Source organism: Octopus bimaculoides, chromosome 10, assembly GCF_001194135.2.
Source record: "Octopus bimaculoides isolate UCB-OBI-ISO-001 chromosome 10, ASM119413v2, whole genome shotgun sequence".
NCBI classification, from domain to species: Eukaryota; Metazoa; Mollusca; class Cephalopoda; order Octopoda; family Octopodidae; genus Octopus; species Octopus bimaculoides.
In genome coordinates this window covers 33660367-33665325 of record NC_068990.1, presented here as the reverse complement: position 1 = coordinate 33665325, position 4959 = coordinate 33660367, and positions in this window count along the sequence as shown.

Genomic DNA, 4959 nt, shown 5'->3' with positions numbered 1-4959 from the left:
ATATATATATACAGATAGATAAATAGATATATATAGATATATAATTGCAATTTTATATTATGAATATATCAGGGCAGCTAATTCTACTGTCACCTTCAAACTGGTTGGGAATGTATATATATTGGGAGAATTCACAAAAAAGAAAGAAAAGATGAAGACAGGTTGTGTAGACAACAAACAGATTTATTAGTTTAACACTTGGGAAGTGAAAAAGTCTTAAACGTTTTGAGCCTACGCTCTTCCACAGAAAGAAACAAGGAGAGAAAATAAAGAATGTGCAGTGGATAGTGATCTATCATGGCTAATGCTGGACAGAGGGGCCACACAGGAGAACTAGGAAGAAGGGGAGATAATAAAGTAGTGGAGATCCCAAAACCCACAATATGATGTTCGCAGCATGTGTATTTGCACATACACATGCTATGAACATCATATTGTTGCTTTTCTTTCTCATAATCTTTTCACTGTTTTTGGTCATCATTATGGTGAAGACATTAAACGTACAGGCATCTGTTTATCATATATTATATAAAGTGTACATATGAAACTTACAAAATTTTGAGCTCATGATACACACATTTTAGTTGTATAGATATCACGAGGAAAACTAAATATGCTTTTAATACTTTTATTAATTTTTTTGGTGTCTCTTTCTTGTTTTCCATGTGGTGTGTGGAGACAAGCATGTCAAAGAAAAGACCTAACGTTTCCTCTGCATGTCAAATAAGTCGACTAAAAGAGGTTGAGGTAGGATTTGCACACCAACCACAAAAAAAAACCACACACCAACAATGACTACCCAAGCAGACTCATGGGCTGGAGGGTTGTCACCTGAGTAACTCAAATGTGTATCTCGTTTGTCTGATGTAGGGATCACCAACAAATGGTGGATACAGTGATACACTGTGACAGCACATACCACTATACCACTGCAACTACTATTACTACTCTATCTTTTTTTTCCATAGTACCACTCATAAATATTTATTTGAATATTATTATTTTAATTGACTTCCCTATATATCAATCTTTCTGTGTCCACTGTCATAAATATGAGTTTAAAAAACTGGCTGTATAATTTTTTTTTCTCCCAGTAGAACATTTTATATTTTTAAACACCTTTTACTGATATTTATTTTTGATGGCTTTTTTTTTTTGTCTTTTTTAATATTATGAAACCATTGCTTATCATTCATTTTTCATTGCTTGGATTTTTACTGAATCTCTATAAAATGATGGAATATACATACATATTTACATGGTTAATAAGAAAGAAGGTCATATGGAGCAATAAATAGAGTTATACAGAGATGTACAGACAGACGGGTTGTAATAGTGAGTTAAAAAGACTGACAAATTGCTTGAAGTATATGTACATATATGTATGTATGTATATATGTATGTATGTATGTATATATATATATATATATATATATATATATATATATATATATATATATATATATACATATGCACATTTCTATAGTGAAATCTTCTGCTACATTGTAATACAGTTTTAAATTAACTAGACAGTTGTATTGTAACTTGTAGTTTAATCTTATAATGTGTGCCTGTTCTAAATTAAACATTGTCCGCCTGTCATAAAGATTTCATGTTGGACTTTACAAGCTATTCAGATGTATACTGTTTTTGTTCATAAGAGACAACATTGCTTAACATTTCTTCAAGCATGCAATGTAATTATTAATGATATATTTATTATTTGCTGTCATTATTCTAAGTTTTAACTCAGCTCATATAAACTTTGTTTTAGTCTGATATCCTTCATATCTTGTATCTCCCAATTTTAGAATGATTCGACTGTAGATTAGTGATAAATTAATTACCATTTCACAACTCTGACTCACAGCTGGATGAAGTGTTGTCTAGGTTTAAATAGGATAAGATGAATCTTTGAACTACAACAATTTCTGACAGAAATCTTTATATTTTTATCGAGTTAGAAAGTGTATTATTTACTGAGTCATATACAGCAATTTTATCTCCTAATATAGCATTCACTAATTGTTACTAATATTGAACGGTTTTTATTTCAAGATATATAGATAGATGAGAATTTCTACAGTAATTTTGGTATTTTAGATAGATAAACTTCATCATAAAACCAGTGTTCAGACTATGCTCAAGTCAGTATAATGAATTATCCACCATGGTACTAGTCTGATTTTTGACTGCTTTATTTAGTAGCTGATCTATGCTATTAATTGATGAAGTAAGTTGAGCATTTTTTGTCTGAGAAGCAGACAACAAACTGTTGAAAAGTGGAAGTCGAAAAACTTCCACTTTTTTCTCCACATCTGTAGCACAGGAAAGATGTACTTACCTTTTTATTTCACCCACACTAAAGTTTTATCCTGTTTACAAGTTTAATGAATTGTTTACAAATGGTATATTCCCATTGCAAGATCTTGAAGAATCATAGTATAATAGATAAGAGGCATTATAACCCTTTCTTACAAACATTATAGAATGATGTCAATTCCAGATGACTGAAAGAGACAGACTGACAGACATATATATGTGTATGCATTCATTTATAAATACAAACAGATCTGTGCATGTATGTGTGTGTTTTGTATGCATGTATGTTTGAATGTATATATATATCTATATGTCTATATATATGTATATACATATATATATATATATATATGTCTGTATGTCAGCCAGTGTCCCGTTTCTATAGACAGGCACACATGTGTGTATAGATAAGGTTCCAATCTTCTACTAATTGGTATGAAATGAACTAGAAATTGAAGATGAAGTAAATGATTCCATTGAGAAAAAACAAACAGCTGTAAATACAATTAGGAAACAAAGAAATATAATAAAAAACAGAACTCTACAAGAATTCTTGGTGGCACTGGAAAAGAAAAAAATTAGGGCAAAACGAAAAAATTAATTTATCAGTATTCTAGAAGATATGAATAAATCTGCAAAATATACCAGTCGGAATCACTTTAGCAACCAAGAGTTACAGAAATATCAATAAAATGTTATTAGGAATATATATATGAACTAAAAAATATCTTTGGCTGAGTCTGTACTAATGGCAACTGCAAATTAATTATTTTGTTAAATAGAATTTTTAATAATCACTTTATTCATGGCTATAAATTGGTTCCCTACAAAATTTCAAAGAATTCTGTGTTTTTGCTTTCAATGTATTTAGTTGAGTTTTATATTTACTCTGTTTAATAACACCAAACAAATAGTTTCCCTTGATGAAACCAATCAAAGGAAATCATCTTTTTTCATATTCGGACTTGGATTAAGTAATTACTTTATATTTACTTAATTTATACACTTTGAATATTTTGTGAACCATTAATGAAATGAAAGTTGATCTCAGAGTTTATGCCATAAATGTTACTGAGATACAACACCTGTATATTCTGAGAAGATTCTTCAAGAACAGATCTTTCGTATATTAATAAGCCTGTCAAAGTGAATGGGATTGTTGCTAAGATATTTCTCTGTAGAATACCTAACTAGACTACTTCTTGAGACATCAATTTGAAGTGAAGCATGAAGAAAGCACATCAAATCAGAATCAACAACCATCATATACTGTATACATTGAGGAATTATACTTTGATATCTACAAATATTGCTTGCTATTTATTAGACATATGTCCAAATTAATTCTGTAGGAATTGCCTGATGAGTTATTTATTTCAGCAACTTTCTTAATTCTCATCACTGTAAATATAGTTTTCAGCTTTTAGCAAAGATTTCTCTCATTACTTAGATAGAAAGTAAGCAAAGATGCTTTATAGAATCTTCTGTCTTTGAAAGCACTTTTCAAATACATAACTAGGTCAATAGTATCTACTAAATACAATAAAGTGTCATTAGTTTTCTTAGCTTCACTAAACTATGCAGCTTCTGTCAACACTTGTTAATTTAAAAAATTATTTTTCAGTGAGACTGATGCTGGGAAACAATAATGATTAACTGAATGGCCTATTCTAGAGAATTTGCAACCAGGGGACTATGGTCAGCTTCCAGAAATTTCTAACTTGGCAATGCTACCAGGAAGCATTATTAATTCTCGATAAACTCTACAAGAACGGTGATGGTACTACATGGGTTTATCTAAGACATATGTCTGTGTGCACTTGTTTAGAGTCTGAGTATTGTTGCCTTGCCAGGTCTCACCTAATGCATGAGCACCTAGGGCAATTGCCCAGGAGCCTCATGGGTCTATGGAATTCTGATGTGTATATGCTGTGGCTTGCTGTCAATAAATAAATAGTATATGACTCAGTGCGTTAATTTACCCAGGGGCCTATAATGTGGCTAAAATGGCACTGTGTTTTGTCAAACAGTTGTAAGGACTGATAGAGATAACAGCCTAGCCTACTGCCAGGACAGACCTGCTGTTTTCCTTTGGTCAAAAAAAACATAGCAAAAGACACTGTATGATGGACATAACTGAAAGAACTGAGGATGGACGCCTTCCTCTTCAACCAGGTCCTCATCAGTTTTTTCAACTTCCACTTGCATAGGAAGGAGATATTGGAGAGGTAGGTGCTACCCTCTAGTGGATTTACTGAAAAGTGGGTGAGAGTGATGAAACTGGTCTGTGTCAACTGACCATATTCAGAATGGATATTTCACTGGGTCAAGAATGAGGGAGGCCAAGTGGCTGTTTATGTCTGTTGATGAGCAAAAGCATTGCTCATGCTACTACTTCTGACTGTACTATTAATGTTGAATGTAAGCCACAGCAATGGGGGAAGAAAATAAACCAGTCAATGAGTTATTGTTGTGCAAACATTGCCAAACTTTTCCTCCTCTTCTCTGTGAATTACTCATGATGCTGAAGAAAAAAAGTGGAAGGCAGAAATAGTGGAACATTGGATTAAACAATTTGTGATATCTATTGATATCACTTTACGTTGTCAGTTCAAATCTCACCGAGGCTGAGCTGTT